The sequence below is a fragment of the Eubalaena glacialis genome, chromosome 4 (genome assembly GCF_028564815.1).
Source record: "Eubalaena glacialis isolate mEubGla1 chromosome 4, mEubGla1.1.hap2.+ XY, whole genome shotgun sequence".
Classification (NCBI taxonomy): Eukaryota; Metazoa; Chordata; class Mammalia; order Artiodactyla; family Balaenidae; genus Eubalaena; species Eubalaena glacialis.
This window is the reverse complement of record NC_083719.1, coordinates 20,185,980-20,207,198: the sequence shown is the minus strand read 5'-3', so window position 1 is coordinate 20,207,198 and position 21,219 is coordinate 20,185,980.

The following is a 21,219-nucleotide window of genomic DNA, read 5'->3' as shown; positions in this document are numbered from 1 at the left end:
ATCTTGTTCTAGAAGAAAGCAAGGAAATTATCAAAGACTACCAGATTTGTTTATAAAGGACTCAGGAGTCAGTTTGAAGAAGTTCTAACAGGTCAACAATGGGACATTCTGAGAATCAATAAGAGTAATAATGCAAATGATTGAAATGCATAGATATTTTAGATCAATAAGCCTATCCTTATGGTATTATTTCAGCTCATAAATTTAAAAAAAATTAGAATTAGAATATCATCATTGTGCAATCGCTAAAAAGATAAAAGAATTAAAGTATGATAATCAATAGCTTCTGATATCACAAATAAAAGAAAAATAAACTATATGTGCCTACTGAGAAAAAAAGAATATCTATGAAGTATTGTTGCTGAAAGAGAGAGAGAGAGAGAATCCAACCAGTTCTCTAAATATATTTGACAATTTAGAAGTAATATGATGACGAGGGCAATTGTTTAACAATTCTACAGGATGCAATCAGAAGAAATCCAGAATGTGGGTAATGCTGTACATAGTTTATTCAATAAATAAATTGTGATGGATATAAATAATGAGGGTGGATTTTGATAATATTAGGAAGTTATCCTTTTAGTTTTAGGTTTATTAATAGTGTTTAGGTATATATTTCGTGAGTCCTTGTTTTTTACAGATATATACTAACATGTTTATAAATGAAATTATATGATTCTGGAATTTGCTTCAAAATAATCCATCAGGATGTTAGAAGAAATACGTGGAGTATAAATAAAACAAAATTGGTCATGAGTTGATAATTGCAGAAAACAGTAAATTGCTACATATGTACTGACTATATGTAGCCCTTACTTTTAAAATATCTTCAAGATTTGCTGTAATAAAAGTTAAAAAAATCCTGTTCTGTTTTCCTTCCAACCAGTTCTAGTATTTGGGATTTGCAGAGGTAATTATTTTGATTAAATAGAGGTAATGGTTGGCTAAGTGGAAATTCATTGCTTAAAGGCAGCAGTTGATGTCAGAATTAATATCGTGGTGTTTTGTCATCAATTCTAAGAATCTCATTGACTTTTGATATATGAAATGTGGCAGGAGATTTTTATTATATAGCCTGAGTTTCAAAGAAGGAAAGTAGGCAAAGCTTTTATTAGGCCCCTGATTTTTATTTGAGAATTTGTTTAATATGGTATTTATTTAAACATATACTAATAAATGAAAGACATTAAGATTCATGTTTGTCACTGAAGAAGAAAGAAAAAATCTTAAGAAAAATATAGTTGAGAATAAATCATTTGCAGTTGAACTTAAGATGAGTGATCTCAGTCTTACACTGTTTCCTTTTGGATGTTGTCATCCTATGTGCTCCACTTCAATGTTCCAAAAATCGAATATCCATCGGATGCACACTCAGTGAATCTTTGCTTCATACTATTATAAGTATTGTGGTAATTTTCAAAATTTGCTATGACTTCACATGTTGTACCTTTCAGAAAAATATCAATGAAAAAGTATCAATTTCATGGGAGGAGGATGGAATTAATGTAGTAATGTTATACTGATATTAAATTTTGTTTATAGAAAAGGGGCAATTATGTGCAAACTCAAATGGTGATATCACTAGACAAGAATTTTTTCAAAAGAGCTTTACCACAAAAGCACAAGAGATACATATGACTAACACAATATATCAAAATGAGTTTAAGGATACATAAACAAGTAGATAATGAAAGGAAGCAAGCTAGGTAATGAAGAGGAAGACAGAAGGAATCCACAGGGCTAGGATGCCTTAATCCGAATTTAGCAAATGTTTCTTTGTGGAAATTTAAACAAGCTGTTCTCTGGGTACCAGATAATTTAAAATACTTTGGATGCAACTTATATTTAAATCCCTTTTTGCTCCACAGTAAAATAAAAATTCAAGTATAAGAGGCAAGGTTATACTTTTTCTTCTAACGAATATTTAAGTGTGAATGCTGCAGTCATAGTGAATGTATTTTCAAGAAGACTGTGGTCAGTTTCTTAGATTTTTTTAAAATTAGAAAATAATATATAATGTCTATTATCATGTTAGAGTTTTGACATAAATATATACTGGAATTATTTATGCTAGCATAAATCTTTTAAGACTACATTTAAAAAAATAAATTTATTTATTTATTTATTTATGGCTGCATTGGTCTTCGCTGCTGCGTGCGGGCTTTCTCTAGTTGCGGCGTGCGGTCTTCTCACTGCAGTGCCTTCTCTTGTGAAACATGGGCTCTAGGCGCGCGGGCTTCAGTAGCTGTGGCTCGAGGGCTCTAGAGCACAGGCTCAGTAGTTGTGGCGCACGGACTTAGTTGCTCCACGGCATGTGGGATCTTCCCGGACCAGGGATCGAACTCGTGTCCCCTGCATTGGCAGGAACCACTGCCCCACCAGGGAAGTCTCAAAACTACATTCTTAACTACTTCCAGTGCTTTGCATGGTGAAGTCTTCCTACTATGGATATGTAGTATGTCTAAAACCCGTTCCATTTTCATTTTAATTTATTCACTGATGGAAAAAACATTTATATTGCTCTGCTAGTAACTGTTAAAGAGATTTAATTTTCAAAATTTCTATGAAAGAGAGGTATTATTGTGATTAATGTTGCTCAAAACTTTCTAAATTTCTCTTTGAGTTATTTCATTTTCTCCCAAAATCAATGCATTTGTAGTTCTCTTAGATTATTTTGGTGTTGTTTTAATATGAATTTATATTATTCCAAGTGTGAATATATATATATGTATATATGTATAACAATTTATTTTTCTATGAAATGTTTGTTCATAGCTCCAGCATATTTTTTGATCTTATTTCTAGCTTTAAGAATCTCTTATATATTTAGAATATGCTTTGCAAATACTTTCCCAGTGGGCAGTTTGCCTTTTTACTCAGTTATAATTTTTTTTTAACATACAGTTTTTAAAATTATATATGATTAAATGTATCCATATTTTCTTTTTAATCACCTAGAAGTTTGAGTAATAGCATATATTCCCCGCTTGTTGGTGTGGGATTCCCTCACAGTTTCTTCCATCATTTGTCGGGCTTTATTTTCAAATTAAAATCTTTGATCCACTTGAACTACATATCTTGATGTATGTTACAAGGAACAGATCCAATTTTAAGTTTCTCCACATGACTCTGTAGTTATTCCAGAACCACTTATGTAAAATACCACCCTTTCCATTACTAATTTGAGACTGCAGATTTATCATATATGAAATTTACATATGCAAATTAGTTTTTTCATTTTCAAAAGTGATTTCTTAGGTAGATATTGCTGAGTAAATGGCTATAAAAATGTCAGTTGGATTGCCTATTCTGGTACAATTAGACTTAATATTTTTCTAGGAAGGCAATATTTGGCATAGCAACAAAAAACAAATGAGAAAAAGCTTCCATTTGTTTTTCCAATGATCTCCCCGATGTGTCTTCCAACAGTCAAAATAGCACTGGCTCTAAGTACTTTTTTAAAAGTAATTCTGCTTAGAAGTCCAGTGATGAAAGGTATTTACCTTTAATTCCAAATATTGAATCCTTGGTTTGTCATCTACTACCATCCTAGGATAACCAGATGGCATTCTCTAGGCAATGATACAATCTACAAATTAACTATTTGGGTTATGTCCTCAAACTACTATTATTTTTATTTCTAATAAACAGGCTAGACCACTGTGATTACAAACACTCATCTGGTGGCCTAGATGTAAGACTGAGCCTAAACAGGCCCAGAGTCCTCCTAGGGTGTGCTACCCAGTCCACATTACAACCTCAGTTATTATAGTGATATTGGCTATAAGACAAGGAGACTCATCCTCAAAGTTAGGCACATTGAGGGAAAATGAACATTTCTTTGTACCAGAGATATTAGCCTAAGTTGTCCTTCAGTGCATTCATTTTCCCTGTCTTATCCCTGATTTGTTTTCCAGGGTGGGAGGGAAGTGCACAACTTTACAATTAGTTAAAAGCCTGGGCTATTCTTTTTTCCTTCTAGCTACAAGATAGGAATATATATATACCAACATAGCAAACCTAAAAGAGAACACATCAATCTCCATTTTCATAATGTTTAACATACTCTTCTTTCACCCATCTAACTGGAGCTACTCCTTTTTAAAAATAAGGACATAAATGAGGTCCATTTATAAGATTAGGAATAAAATGAGTAGGGAGTACTATGCATGAATTCACCAACTCCTTTCCTCCAGACTCTTCTTGATGTTTGTCTTTCAAAATGTTTCCCCTTTCTTACTTCTGGAATTAAGTCAGTGTTTCTATAATATTGACAGACCTAGGGCACCACTGGCAAGAGCTTAGACAGCTCAAGGATGGCAGAGAGTTACAGGCTGACATTAATCAGGGTGTGAGGAATGATTCCAGGAGACTCCTACCAACACAAAATAGGGATAAGCTGTACATGTATGTGGTTTGTGTATTCAAAGGTAATTATGGACATACTCAGCTATCAGGATGGTGGATGTCACAGAGGTCTAACAGGAAGCTGTGAATGTGGTGGAGAGGGTGTCTAGCTACAGTCTTGTCTGATATTGGCTATCAGGAAAAATGGAGACAAGGATATTATCAATATTACATAGGTGGGTGAAGGAGTGCAAAAGAGTTTGTACATGCGTGTGTTTGTGTGAGAGAGATATCTAGTATAATAATAGGATGCCCAATGTCTAATTCTAGAACGTTCAGTTGGCCCTCTGCAGTTTTATTCCCAGAAGTTCTGGGATAACCAGAAGGTAAACAAGGGGCACATGCCCAAAGCAGGAAGCCAGAAAAATCTTATTAATATAAAAGCAAGCTCTCCAATCTGAGGAAAAACATTAGCCTTAGCATCTGAAATTTGCTGTGGTTTCTATATTTATATATTTTCCTTGTGTACGGAAGGGGTTGTTGCCAGTGCTCGGGGTAGGATAACTGAGGTATTTCACCAAGATGACAACATGCCAACATGCATACACCTAAGGTTAGATTCTGAATGAAAATCTGAGTCGTCAAGCATTAACTCCAACCCCAGAATAATTTTATGCTGTGACGTGCAGGCTCAGACACCCTAGCTAGATTTATCATATGTTCATGCAAATGTATTCTTGATTAGAACAGAGGAGTACTAATAATATTCTAACATTTGTTATAAAGAACCACCACCAACATGTTTGCCTATACCTGATAAATGACCTTCCTTGAACTCACTTTTTCTTCTGGGTTCAATTTATTTCTACTTGAAATAGATCCTGTAGTACTTATTTCAAAAAGTTTTACTGCTACCTGCCCCCCACCCCTAAGAAAATTGTCCTGGTCTTGGTTTGTTTGCTTCCTTTAAATTAAAAAAAAAATAATGTCTGAAATCTTTTTCCTTTTTCTAGCTCTATAAAAATGGTTGAAATATTTAATTTGGTTACAAAATCTCATGTTGAAATTTCTTTTGCCTCAATATTCTCAAGATAATATTCCATTGTTTTTCTGACTTCAGTTGTTGCTAATGAAAAGTCTGCTGTTAGTCTAAGTAATAGTCCAATAGTCTAAGTAATTAGCTATCTTTGTGTCCTCTTTGTTTTGAGATTCTACAGTTTTGATATTATGTTTCAGGTATGAATTCACTTTTTTATTTTATTTTAATTTACTGTGTTTGAAACTCAAAGGTCTTGTGATTTTATCACCTCTGAAAAATTTTAGCCTTACTTTTTTAGATTATTACATCTAACCTTATTCTGTCTTTTAGAACTCATATTAGACATATGTTGCAACTTCTCATTTGATCCTCCAAGTCTCATCACCTGTTTTATATTTTGTATCTCTTTTTCTCTCCATGGTGCACTGTGGGTACTTTTCTTATATTTATGTTCCAGTTCATTAAATTTCTCAAAGTTTAATTTAAAACATTTAAAATGTAACATTTACTTTAAAAATTAAATGAACTATATGTATCATTTATAGGAGTTCTTATTGGTTCTTTTTGATGCTTTCTTGACTATTTTAATAGTGTCCTAGGTAACCATATTTTAAACAGAATTTTCCTAGAAGGTCTATGTAATAGTTTTATTATGTAAAGATGCACAAGAATTGAATCCCACTTTTTTTTTGGTAGATGTTGACTCTCATTTATTATGTAACACTTACTATCATATTTTTAGTTCTGAATTGTGAGCTCATTTTTTTAGAAGCTTTATATGTGGGTTTTTAAAAATGTGACTCAAATTTGCATCTTTCCTGAAAGGATTTTGCATTTGTTTCTGCCTGGAAAACACAGGTAATGCTCTCCTAAGATAACATTTTATTTATTTCATTTTTTACCTCACTGGCATAAGTGTATTTGAACCCAAGGTAGTGGATGGAAAGATCCAAAATTAAGAATTCTGAGAAGACACTGATTTTCCCTCTTATTATTAATAGATTAAATATTTGTCTACTCAATTTACCAATGGAAAGATTTTTTTCCAGTCTAACTCATCTGAAAAAAATGCACAGACATTTTCATACTTTGAAGTTTCAAGCTTTAACCAGGCATCTCAGTTCCAAATAAAAATATAACATAAACCAAAGAATTGATCTCTGACTTCAATATAAATTCAAGACACTAGTTATCCATATCTGAAATCCTTAAGAATACTGGTTTATCACATGGTTTTTAATTATCTTTTTTTTCTGTCCTTCATTTATTTACCTTATTTTTTTCAAGACCGCATCTGTACTTTTAGAAGTATGTAATTTTATTTAATGTAGAGTTTGTATCGGCAAATAGATCAGTCTTGCTGAGGGAGAAAGATAGAGTCGGGGAAGAGAAACAGAAAGAGAGAGAGAGAGTTAGAGAATCATGGAAAATTTATGGCTGTGGGATCATCACTACAGGTGACTTCTTGCTCAGTTTTACCAGAATTACTTCTCAACTGTTATTTATCAAGTGATGATGATTATTAACAGAACTGTTATCCAAGATGATAGCAGCCTATATCCACACGACAGAATGTATGCAGAGTTTCATGAGTAGTAATAGACATAGCTTGTTCCCCCATGAAATGCTAGAATTATATACAAATAATGCAGAAGACAGGTTACAGTAACACATTAAGGTTTTCAATATAAGGTGATACATTGCATCAACAGAAAGCTGCTCTAACTTAAAAATTAAAGATTTACTGCTCAGTCAGCAAGGTTGTAAACAGTAATTTTGATAAAAACAACGCTATGCTTAAATGAAAGGGCAAGCATCTGTGAAAGTAGATAAAAGATGCTTTTTTTGGTAGTACAGGTAATGGTCTGAGAAGTTTCAAGATTATTTTTAAAATCCTTTTTCACATAAAATGACTAGACTATGTGTACTTTGAGGTTTTATTAAAATAATTAATTGCTTTATCTTTATTCAGTCCAAAGCTAAATTATTACATCTTCCAAGTAAATATAGTATGTGAAATTAAAGTATTAAAAATTAACTTTCCATAATCACTCTTTATTGAAATGAATTATTTAGGATTAATATGTAATAATTCTAATACTAATTTTCCTTTTGGATCTTTGGTAAATTAGTTAATCTCTTTAAATAGTCTGAGGATTCTACATGGGAAATAATTTGCCTTGGGACAGGAATGGGTTACTTCAATATAGAAAACACTGAGTAGAGGAAGGGTTGTAATTTAGTGGAAGTGTGATAGATGATGAATCATTATTTAAAAATCTGTTTAACAGGTTCTTTCCTATTCAAAGGATCTTATTCATCTCTCCATGCTTTATCTTTATTTCTGAAAAGTATTAAAAGGTATTACTTTAAAAAATATGTTGTTTTGCATCAGTTTTTATCAGCTGAAGACAGTCTGTTTTTTGTTTTTTTTCCTTGAGACTGGTTAAGCCAGAGTTTAAAATAGAAATACAATAAAACTTTCTTTTCCTATTCCAAAGAACGGTCTAAGACATACCATGCTTATTTGAATGCATTTCAGAATAAAGGTGAGTTACATCTTCCTTCGTAGATGTAACTAACCTATGCAATTCATGCTATCATTGATTTACCTCATCATAGCTGGTCATAGCTCTCTTTAGAGAATCACACAGTTTAAAATTATTATTGACGAGAAAAGACAGTTTCCTAGCTGTGGTGACAAATACTAAATGGTTTTAAACCTATAGCTGAGTAAAATATTTGGATTAAAAAAAAAATGCCTGCAGAGGAAGAAAGCATTGTAAATATCCAACATTAATTTGAAACTTTCTACTATTCAGTTTTACAACATTAGGTTTGAAGAAATTGATAGTCATCAATTGGTAGTTTGTACCAATTAAGTATTTTATTCACATCTGAACTAATACCAAAGGGAGAGATTCCATGAGAATGCCTTCTATGACCCTTCTAAAGATATCTTATACTTTTTCCCCCTCATTGTTACTGAGGTAAAATGATAGATTAAAAAATGTATGTATTTAAGGTGTGCAAGTATCGAATGTGATGTTTTCATATACATTATATTGTGAAATAATCACCCCTCTCAACCTAATAAACATATCCATCGCCAAAGCCATGAATAAGCCTACAGAGACTGCATTTCATTTAATTTTGCTTACTCTCTCTACAGGTGTAATTCACCATATTATCAACTTACAAAAATCTAGTTGTCTGCATAGCAATAAACCAGTTATAAATTGAGGTAATCTACGTGCCTTAAGACCAAAAATAATTGTACAATTCATCTGTCTCATTGTAAAGTTAAAAGATCAAGTAAATATGAATGAAGTTAAATCATTATTAACTTTAAGTCCCAGACACAACAAAGCTCTAAATTAGTTCTCCGAAATTAATATATCTTTAGCTATGGTTTGTGGTTTTTTTTTTTTTTTAGTGTATGCTTTTCTAAAATAGAGTTATACATCTAACTATAACTGAGGAAAAATAATATATAATCCTGAAAACTCTAATATGCTTTTTACCCCTACAGAGAGAAAAATAATGGGCTTTCTAATGTATCAGAAAAGGTAAGCTAAAAATCATGTATTAGTCTTTGTGTCTCAAATAAGGTTTCTTTGAAAGCTTACACCCACAAGTTTGTCCTTTAGGCAACAGATTTTCTCCCTGACATAGAGAAGGGAAATTCACCAGATGTGAATAAGTCGATGGAAATTTGCCTTAAGATAAATCACATTTATTTCTTCTTCTCTATGAATACTAAAATATCTTCTTACTTATTCTACTTTTGGGGATCATAAATTTACTACCTCTCAATTCTAGTGATCAGATGATATTTGTAACATATTGTAAGTGGACAAATTGCCATTCTGACTTATCAGCCAGTCTCAAATTAATTTCACTGGTGTATTTCCTCTTTTATAGAGACTGATAATTCTGGCTAAACAGATAAAGCTGAGTTTCTGATATTGTAAAGCCAACAACTAGCTCTTAAGACACTACAGTAAGGGTAATATGATAATTACAACTACATCATATCAATAAATATAATAGCACACATTAATGAGACAAAATAGCAATTAGTTTAATATAAAAATTTTTGATAAAAACATTCAAAAGAGCTTTATATATATACATATATATCTTATAAATAGGATATTAGGTAAAAAACATGAAACTTTAAGAAAGTTATTTTGTAAGATATATGTCATATAAAATATTTATTTACCTCTTTAGAGTCCTTGAGAAAAATTTATACTTTTTAAAATCTAATACATGGAAATGCACTGTAAAAAGTAGTGCCATTGTAAATATCTATTACTGCAGATAATAGAATTTTGACTCAATTTTATTAGTATATATAAAGGAGATATTTAAAAAGTCAAAATCAGTGTTTAAAATATCATAAAAATAGAACTGTGTTTTTGCTCTTTAAAAGTGCTTATTTCACTCTCTTAATTCAAAGTGGATTACAAAAATTATTTATGGGTACATGTGTGGAGGAAAATCCTTACCATTCATTTCTTGGTTTGCTATTATTGTAAAGTCCCCAGCAGCTGAACTGTCATTCATAACTTAAAATACTAGTAACTGAACAATACATTGCTGTCTCAAATTCTTTTTAGAATGAGGCAGGTATAATAAACAAGGGAAAAAATAAAAGTGAGCAATTTAAAGTTTCTGCCGTATAGATTTTGAATTATCTGCATGACCTACATAAGCAATTCCTGGGTACTTTAAATACTTCAGAGGATTAGGGTTAAAATAAGTACTGCTTGAATTTGCAATCATGTCTCTGATTATATCAGCAAACTGGTACATAGAGAACCTGCCCAAGAATAGTTTGTCTAGTTAAGTTTTCATTTCTGTAAGTTAAGGATATTCACTCCTCTTGAATTGTTTAAAGGTTTCCAGCTGTGGTGTGTGAAACATAACTTATGTGTTTTCTGAGTCCAACAGTACGTCTCCATATCTTTCCTTGCTTCTCTGCCTTCAGAGACTCTGAATTAATTCTAAAGCTGAGTCTACAAGGTAGTTAACCCAGACATCTCTGCAACGTAAGGATAAACATCAGTATCGGTCAAGATCTGTGGAATGATTATTTTGCTTAAGATTCAGTAGTGAGACTTTCTAAGAATCACAGCTGCTCTGTGTTCGCCTCCACCAATACAGGTACACTGCCCCTTTGCTGACTGCCTGACAAAATGAAAACAGTCACCTTTCTAGCCCACTGAATATGGGGGTTACCTGTGTCCAATCTAGTTTTCCAGAAAAATAAAGAGGACTCAGGGAGTCAGGTTGTTGAAGACTAATAAAGATGAACCATATTCCTCTCAGGTACATCCTCCCATTTGACTGAATCCATATCTACAATCCGTGGAATCCTGACCATCTCTTTACATCTTTGATATCTTCTGTCCAAAATAAAGTTTCTTGTTTCTTTTTCTTTTTTTAGAGAATACTTACTACATATCTAGTTTATCATTTTTAACTTCTGACTCTATCTGATGTTGTCAGAAAAAAAAAAAAAAAGTAACATCCCCCTCCCTCTCTCTGTTACTTTTCCATAAAGTACCCCGTTCATACTATCCACAACTGGTATTTTCAGTCTGAGTTGATTTTAAGCTCTGCTTTATTTTCTTTAATATATAGTGAATTTATTGAATTATTTCTATTTTGTTTAATATCTGTTTAGATAATATATAACTTTTAAAAATTTATGTCTTTTTGTTACTGGCTTATTTGCCATCCTTTGGCTATACTTCTTTTTCCTCCTTTCATTTTATTGAGATGATTGAATCTTGCAGGTATTTTTTTTCTTTTCCCATATTTATTTATAGCTACTGTTTATAGTTTGTCCATAGTATGTCTAGTAATAAAGGCAGACTTTTGTCATGTTTATTTAAATTAACAAGACTGAAAGCTAAACCCCTCTCCTTAGTTATAAAAATGTTGGAATATTTTAACTATGATCATATTTATCCAAATACCTTAATATTTTCAGTCAGTGTTTGAGTTATTCTACCTTCATAAAAATATTGAGTGTTCTTGTTAATATTGTTATTAATATTGTTATTATTTTGTTACAGACACTAGGCTTTATCCAGAGGATTTACAAAAAGTTTCTAAATGTATTTGTGCATCAATTTTTCTTTCATATCATGTCAATTTTTCTTTCTTCCTGATATTTTTTCTCTAGATATTTCCTTATTAGATTTTCTAGCAGGAAACTCCTGTTTATCACTATACGTTGTTATTTAAATCTTGAAATATAATATTATTTAGGGTCTTAAGATAGAAACAGAATGCATACTCAAATAGAATAATACAGAGCAGACTATGTACCAAGGAGTGAGAAGGGTAATGAAAATCAGCTAGGGATAATGAAGCATTCTGGGGCTAGCAACAGCAGGAAGAAATTCCCACTCCAAGGTCTGAAGATTTAGATAAGGCAGTGATACTGGAACTAGTAAAAGCTATAGCTGTAAAAAAGAACCAATGCAAATGATTTGAGGACTTTGAAAGAGGAACTCCCACCAACCTATGGACCTGTAGGGAGAAAAGTTATGGAATAATTATCTCAAATTCTGTTCTTTCATCCTCTGATCTCTAGCTGATGATTCCCCAGTGGCTAAAATAAAGGAGAGGTCATAATTCAAGAGAGCTGGTTTATATGGTTATATTCTTTCCCTTCCTCCCTCCATCTCCCCCTTCCCCCCTTCCTTCATTCCTTCCTTCCTTGCCACCTTGACTACCTCCTTCCTTCCAGAAGCAACTTTGAGAGCAAAGTATGCATTGTGTGTACAATTCTATACACTGGAGTTTTATTGGACCACATGACTTGATTTCTTGTTTCATGGAGTTTAAACTCAAGATATGGATAGTTTTGATTTCTCCTTTACTCTTGAAGGATAATTTTGCTAGCTAAAGAATTCTAGGGTTTTGTTGTTGTTTTCTTTTAATGCTGAAAGCTCGGCCTCTCTGCACTGGTGCCACATCAAACCTCGGAGACAGAGTTTTGGGTGAAGTAGAAAAGGATAGCTTTATTGCTTTGCCAGGCAAAGGGGGACACAGCGGGCTCCTGCCCTAGAAAACTATGTGTCCCCACCCAGGAGGATTTGATGAAGAGTTTTATAGCAATAGTTCAAGGGTGGGGTTGCTGACAAGATTAGGGTGTTTGCAGGGCCTGCACTCCTTTAATCTCGTCTCAGGTGGTTGGTATCCTAATCTTGATGAGCTTCTTCTGGTCCCTTTAATCTTGCCTCAGGTGGTTTCTTGACTGCTCCTCCCTTGATTAGCAACTTTTGAATCTGACCTTTGGAACTCAGGGAAGGTCATGGAGGCTGGAGTCTTGCTACAAGAAACGGGGGACAAAAAGGCTTGTGAGGAGCCCCACAGGGTCCTTATTGGTTTCACTGTCAATACTTTCAATATTTTATTCTACTCTCTTTTTATTTCCATGGTTTCTGTCGAGAAATCCATCATGGCCCTTATTCTTGATTCTCTATAGGTTAGAAGCCCTCACACATAAATCTCTCATTCTATATTTCTATCAGTGTTTGGATTGATTGATTGATTGATTGATGCTACACTAAAGGTTTTAGTTCTGGGTATTTGACTCTATTTACTCTTATGAGTTTGTATTAGATGTTGGATTGTTTCCCCTTAAGTTCATAAACAAAACAATTGAAATTTTTGACATTTCATAAACCTTAAACAAATGTGGTCAGAAAATTCAGTTTTATTGTTTATACATAAATCTAATGGTTTGCATTACATCTGTATTTATAACAACAATCTGTTAAAACACAACTTTCAGCAAAAAAAACTATTTGAAGGCATCTTACACATTTACAGATATACAAAACAGATTTGACATCTTGTCAGTTACATTATTTTGAGTGCTATAATCTATTTACTTACAGATTTGCATGTTATTCTTGAGAACATAGTGAATATGTGCGTTCATGGAGTAGTCATTATGTGATCAACTATAGCTCTCATAGTCTAAAACTCTTTTGATTGAAAAAATAACTATAATAGAGCATCAGGGTGCCTGAAAAATGAGTTTTTAGAAATTTGCAGTACACATAAAACAGGAAGTGATTATGTAAGTATAATCAGAGGTTTAGTATATGTCTTTAAAAGAAACTTTTTTTCCTAATAACCCTTGATTGCCTAAAAATTAAATAATTTGTTTTAATGTCCAACCGTGATGGCATTTGTACAACATATATAAAAACATCCTTTCAAGTAATTATTTGTTCATTGTATATATTGCAGCATAAACTATCATGTTTGCATGATATCCCAAAGCATTTCAGAATCGATACTTAAATTTACAAAATAATTAAATAGAAATTTTTAAGATAAATATAAATCCTGGGGATGTATATTTCTAATTTCATTCTAACCCCACAGAAATTGTAAGAGACATATTTAGCAAACAGCTAAGCCTGATTTCAGATACTTTTATAAAACTTAAATATATTAACACTAGTTAAAATTACTCATTATAAAGTTACTTTTTAAGAGAAAATATTTCTTAATTTTTGAACTACAAATGAAGTAGTAGAGCAAATCACTTTTAAAAATTATTCAATAGGTAAAATTTTTATTTAGATTGAAGAAACACCTGTGTATTTATTCAGTTACATAAAATTTTATTTAATTAACAAAGGATATATTGAGTATAACTATAGGCCAGGCACTGCATTACAAGGAAAGGTTAAAACTAAAAAAATAAAGTGAAATGAAATAAAATAAAATAAAAACCACCAACAAGAAGACTATTCTCTAGCTGCTCACTGATCATTAGGCATAGATAGACACTTAAATAGACAGGGTAATGTACCATCACTAGTGCCTTGAGAAAAATACATATGAAGTATAGAAAATGTACATAGACTGAGTGGTTACTTCTCCTTGAAGTTTCACTACCTATTTATTTTTCCACCACATAAGTTCCTGAATCTCATTCCTGATGAACTGAGTCCATTAATTTTATTCTCCAATTGTTCAAGAGAAGTGGCACCCCTGTCATGACTACTAAGACTGGCCTGTGAGTAACTTCACCCTGGTGACCTGCAGGCTATCATGTGCATTTTGTCATAGATGGGAGTGAAATATACATGCTCTCAGAACCCTCCCAGGGAAGAGGGAGTGGAGAAACATGAAAAGGAGCACAACGGTACTGTGTCAAAACCTGGATATTTCCCTCTCATCTGTACAGGTACCCTTGGGATGAAAACACAAAAGCACAGACAACTCCAAATATAGCCTCTTGCTTTGAAATTAAAATAATTAGTGCACAAATGAACTTCAAATACAGATTCTTACAAAAATCTAATTCAATCGATTTATAACTCCTTCCAACTCACTCATTATACATTCTGATTATACCTGATACATTAAACATTTTAATTCTTATGTACAATTTTAAGAGTGTATGACAGTTCCAAATTTTAAAAAAATCTTGCATTTAATTTAACTTTACATTTAAATATACAATGAACTTTTTGTTATAGTTTGTCACTTTAATCTGCTCAGAATATCTAAGTAGTGAAATAAACTTTGTGAGAATTCGATAAGTTCTAAATGATGCACTTACAGGTATTTGAACCAATATTCAAATATGGGTACTGCATGATGGCCTATTTTTAATGCTGTAAGTAAAAATTGGATATATTGCTCCATTTTATGTTTCTCAGTCAAGCTTAATATATACTCATAAATAAGCTAAATCTAAGAAATCAGATAGGTAACAAAGGGAAAACTAGGTATATTTATTTTCCTTTGGCCTATACATTGTCACTTAATAGCATATTTAGGAAAACTATCAACATATATCTATCTGGCTCTAACTATATACATCTATCCTCAATATTTAAATTTACGCTCAAAAGTTTTTGTATATTTAGAAAGAATAATAAACACTAAATGAAATAGTAAATATTTTAGATGATAATTTATAAATTGCCCTAGGAGTCATTTAAGTAGCAGTATTTTTTTCCGAATTTAATTTATTGTTTAATCATTTGTTTTAAAGTTAATAAGAAAAGAGATTGTTGGGCGGTGTCAAGATGGCGGTGTGGAAAGACGTGGAGTTTGCCTCTCCCCACAACTAGGGTGCCCTCAGGGAAGCAGCAAGGGAAAAACAAAAAATAACACACAAAGGAAATCCCATAAGGTTATCAGCTGACTTTTCAGCAGAAACTCTGCAGGCCAGAAGGGAGTGGCAGGATATACTTAAAGTGATGAAAGAGAAAACACTACAACCAAGATTACTCTACCCAGCAAGGATCTCATTCAGATTCAATGGAGAAATCAGACAAGGAAAAGTGAAGAGAATTCAGCACCACCAAACCAGCTTTACAACAAATGCTAAAGAAATTTCTCTATGCGGGAAACACAAGAGAAGAAAAAGACCCACAAAACAAACCCCAAACAATTGAGAAAATGGTAATAGGAATATACGTATCGATAACCTTGAATGTAAATGGATTAAAAGCCCCAACCAAAGACACAGACTGGCTGAATGGATAAGAAAACAAGACCCATATATATGCTGTCTACAAGAGACCCACTTCAGACCTAGGAACATATATAGACTGAAAGTGAAGGGATGGTAAAAGATATTCCATGCAAATGGAAATCAAAAGAAAGCTGGAGTAGCAACACTCGTATCAGATAAAATAGACTTTAAAATAAAGATTGTTACAAGAGATAAGTAAGGACACTACATAATTATCAAGGGATCACTCCAAGAAGAAGATATAACAATTATAAATGCTTATGCACCCAACATAGAAGCACCTCAATACATAAGGCAAATTGTAACAACCATGAAAGGGGAAATTGACAGTAACACAATAATAGTAGGGGACTTTAACATCCCACTTACACCAATGGACAGAACCTCAAGGCAGAAAATAAATAAGGAAACACAAGTTTTAAATGACACAATAGACCAGATAGATTTAATTGATATTTATAGGACATTCCACCCAAAAGTGGCAGAATACAATCTCTTCTCAAGTGTACATGGAACATTCTCCAGGATAGATCACATCTTGGGTCACAAATCAAGCCTCAGAAAATTTAAGAAAATTGAGACTGTATCAAGAATCTTTTCTGAACACAATGCTATGGGACTGAAAATCAATTACAGGAAAAATACTGTAAAAAACACAAATACATAGAAGCTAAACAGTGTGCTACTAAATAACCAAGAGATCACTGAAGAAATTAAAGAAGAATTAAAAAATACTTAGAAACAAATGACAATGAAAACACGATGACCTAAAACCTATGGGATGCAGTAAAATCAGTTCTAAGAGGGCAGTTTATAGCAATTCAATCTCACATCAAGAAACAAGAAAAATCTCAAATAAACAATCTAACCCTACACCTAAAGCAACTAGAGAAAGAAGAACAAAGAAAACCAAAAGTCAGTAGAAGGAAAGAAATCATAAAGATCAGAGCAGAAATAAATGAAATAGAAATGAAGAAAACAATAGCAAAGATCAATAAAAATAAAAGCTAGTTCTTTGAGAAGATAACAAAATTGATAAACCCTTAGCCAGCCTCATCAAGAAAAAAGGGAGAGGATGCAAATCAATAAAATTAGAAATGAAAAAGGAGAAATCACAAATGACACTGCAGAAATACAAAGGATTATAAGAGACTACTACAGACAATTATCCCAAAAAATGGACAACCAGAAAGAAATGGACAAATTCTTGAAAAGGTACAATTTTCCAAGACTGAACCAAGAAGAATTAGAAAACATAAACAGACCTATCACAAGTAATGAAATCGAAACTGTGATTAAAAATTTTCCAACAAACAAGAGTCCAGGACCAGATGGCTTCACAGGTGAATTCTATCAAACATTTAGAGAAGAGCTAACACTGATCCTTCTCAAACTCTTCCAAAAAATTGCAGAGGGAAGAACATTCTCAAATTCATTCTACGAAACCACAATCACCCTGATACCAAAACCAGAAAAAGATATCACAGAAAAAGAAAATTATAGACCAACATCACTGATGAACATAGATGTAAAATTGCTGAACAAAATACTAGCAAACAGAATCCAACAACACAGTAAAAGGATCATACACCATGATCAAGTGGGATTTATCCCAGGATGCAAGGATTCTTCAATATATGCAAATCAATCAATGCGATACACCATATTTACAAGTTAAGGAATAAAAACCATATAATCATCTCAACAGATGCAGAAAAAGCTTTTGACAAAATTCAACACTCATTTATGATAAAAACTCTCCAGAAAATGGGCATAGAGGGAACCTACCTCTACATAATAAAGGCCATATATGACAAACCCACAAAAAGCATCATACTCAAGGGTGAAAAACAGAATAAGCATTTCCACTAAGATCAGGAACAAGACAAGGATGTCCACTCTCGCCATTCTTATCCAACATAGTTTTGGAAATCCTAGCCATGGCAATCAGAGAAGAAAAAGAAATAAAAGGAAAACAAATTGGAAAAGAAGAAGTAAAACTGTCACTGTTTGCAGATGACATGATATTATACATACAAAGTCCTAAAGATGTCACCAGGAAACTACTAGAACTAATCAATGAATTTGGTAAGGTTGCAGGATACAAAATTAATGCACAGAAATCTCTGGCACTCCTATAAACTAACAATGAAAAATTAGAAAGAGAAATTAAGGAAGCAATCCTATTTACCATCGCAACAAAAAGAATAAAATACTTAGGAATAAACCTACCTAAGGGGGTGAAAGACTTGTACTCAGAAAACTATAAAATACTAATGAAAGAAATCAAAGATGACATAAACAGATGGAGAAATATACAATGTTCTTGGATTGGAAGAATCAATATTGTGAAAATGACTGTACTACCCAAAGCAATCTACAGATTCAGTACAATCCCTACCAAATTACCAATGGCATTCTTCACAGAATTAGAACAAAAAATTTTACAATTTGTATGGAAACACAAAAGACCCCAAATAGCCAAAGCAATTTTGAGAAAGGAAAACAGAGCTGGAGGAATCAGGCTCCCTGACTTCAAACTATACTACAAAGCTACAGTAATCAAGACAGCATGGTACTGGCACAAAAATAGAAATATAGATCAACGGTACAGGACAGAAAGCCCAGAGATAAACCCACGCACATATGGCTGCCTAATTTACGACAAAGGAGGCAAGAACGTACAATGGAGAAAAGACAGCCTCTTCAATAAGTGGTGCTGGAAAAACTGGACAGCTACATGTAAAAGAAAGAAACTAGAACACTCCCTAACACCATAAACAAAAATAAACACAAACGGATTAAAGACCTAAAGGTAAGACCAGACACTATAAAACTCTTAGAGGAAAACATAGGAAAAACACTCTTTGGCATAAACCAGGAAAATCTTTTTGGACCCACCTCTTAGAGTAATGAAAATGAAAACAAAATAAACAAATGGGACTTAATTAAACTTAAAAGTTATTGCACAGCAAAAGAAACCATAAACAATATGAAAAGACAACCCTCAGAATGGGAGAAAATATTTCCAAGTGAAACAACCGATAAAGGATTAAAGTCCAAAATATAGAAATAGCTCATGGAGCTCAATATCAAAAAAACAAACAGTCCAATTAAAAAATGGACAGAAGACCTATATAGACATTTCTCCAAAGAAGACATACAGATGGGCAAGAGGCACATAAAAAGATGCTCAACATTGCTAATTATTAGAGAAATGCAAATCAAAACTACAATGAGGTATCACCTCACACTGGTCAGAATGGCCATCATCAAAAAATCTAGAAACAATAAATGCTGGAAAGGGTGTGGTGAAAAGGGAACCCTCCTGCACTGTTGGTGGGAATGTAAATTGATACAACCACTATGGAGGATAGTATGGAGGTTCTTTAAAAAACTAAAAAATAGAATTACCATATGACTCAGCAATCCCACTACTGAGCATATACCCTGAGAAAACCATAATTCAAAAGGAGTTATGTACCACAGTGTTCATTGCAGCACTATTTACAATAGCCAGGACGTGGAAGCAACCTAAATGTCCATCGACAGATGAATGGATAAAGAAGATGTGGCACATATATACAATGGAATATTACTCAGCTATAAAAAGAAATGAAATTGAGTTATTTGTAGTGAGGTGGATGGACCTAGAGTCTGTCATACAGAGTGAAGTAAGTCAGAAAGAGAAAAACAAATACCATATGCTAATGCATATATATGGAATCTAAAAAAAAAAAAAATGGTACTGATGAACCTAGTGGCAGGGCAGGAATAAAGACACAGACATAGAGAATGGACTTGAGGACATGGAGAGGAGGGGGAAGCTGGGGAAAAGTGAGAGTAGCATGGACATATATACACTGCCAAATGTAAAATAGATAGCTAGTGGGAAGCAGCAGCATACCATAGGGAGATCAGCTCGGTGCTTTGCAATGACGTAGAGGGGTAGGATAGGGAAGGTGGGAGAGAGGTTCAAGAGGGAGGGGACATGGCAATGTATGTATGCATGTGGCTGATTCACTTTGTTGTGGGACAGAGGCTAGCACAGTATTGTGAAGCAGTTATACTCCAATAAAGATATATTTTTTAAAAAGTTAATAAGAACGAAGTGTTATAAGTAAAGAATTTTAATGAGTATTATCTTTGACTAAATCAATTTCAAATTACACAAAACCTTTTCTGAAACAAATTTTCAGTATAAAATTAAGATTATCTTGTAAAGGAAAATTTCCCATTATAGGAGAACTTGTCCAAGGAATATGAAAACTTTACTGTATTGTTTTATCACAACTGGCCTTAACCAGCTGAAATATGAAAGGAGCCATCAACTTTGAGTGCCCTGGGATGCCAGGTCTTTACTACAACTAATTTAACTCACTTTCTTAATCTACAAACAACAAATGCTGGAGAGGGTGTGGAGAAAAGGGAACCCTCATGCACTGGTGGTGGAAATGTAAATTGATACAGCCACTATGGAGAACAGTATGGAGTTTCCTTAAAAAACTAAAAATAGAATTACCATATGATCCAGCAATCCCATTACTGGGCATATACCCAGAGAAAACCATAATTCAAAAAGACACATGCACCCCAATGTACATTGCAGCACTATTTACAATAGCCAGGTCATGGAAACAACCTAAATGCCCATTGACAGACGAATGGATAAAGAAGTTGTTGTACATATATACAATGGAATATTACTCAGCCATAAAAAGGAAAGAAATTGGGTCATTTGTTGAGACGTGGATGGATCTAGAGACTGTCATACAGAGTGAAGTAAGTCAGAAGGAGAAAAACAAATATCGTATATTAACGCATATATGTGGAACCTAGAAAAATGGTACAGATGCACTGGTTTGCAGGGCAGAAATTGAGACACAGATGTAGAGAACAAACGTATGGACACCAAGGGGGGAAAGTGGCAGGGGGTTGGTTGTGGTGGTGTGATGAATTGGGTGATTGGGATTGGCATGTATACACTGATGTGTATAAAATTGATGACTAATAAGAACCTGCTGTATAAAAATAAATAAATAAAATAAAATTTAAAAATTCAAAAAAAAATTTAACTCACTTTCTTGACCAATGGACAATGGAACTTTGTTTTTATAAATTGCATACAGATCTGTGAACTTTTTCTTTTTTCTTGAATAAATATCTAGAAATAGTTGCTGGGTCACAAGGTATGTATATGTGTAACTCACAAGAAAGTACCAAATTGTTTTCCAAAGTGCCTATACTATTTTACATTTCTACGAACTGTTTGTGACCAATATTTTGCCAACATTTGGTA